The sequence below is a fragment of the Bison bison genome, unplaced genomic scaffold (assembly GCF_000754665.1).
Source record: "Bison bison bison isolate TAMUID 2011002044 unplaced genomic scaffold, Bison_UMD1.0 scf7180017864228, whole genome shotgun sequence".
Classification (NCBI taxonomy): Eukaryota; Metazoa; Chordata; class Mammalia; order Artiodactyla; family Bovidae; genus Bison; species Bison bison.
In genome coordinates this window covers 6134357-6134608 of record NW_011494800.1, presented here as the reverse complement: position 1 = coordinate 6134608, position 252 = coordinate 6134357, and positions in this window count along the sequence as shown.

Below are 252 nucleotides of genomic sequence, written 5' to 3'. Positions count from 1 at the left end.
ACTTAAGGCACAGAAACCACAGAAAAACACCAGGCCGGCGCTGGCTTCACCCCGCGGACGCGCGCTGCCGGGGAATTCAGTTCCCGCACCGCCGTCTGGCTGGCCCTCCTTCGAACAACCTTGGAGGGGTATTGACTTCACTGCGGTTCACGCCTTTTAGAAACCTGATCTGTTTTTAAGAATATAGCCGGAGAAGGGATGTTGAGACCGTGTAGTAGATGAGAAAATCAGGTTCCCGGGGATTTCCAGGTC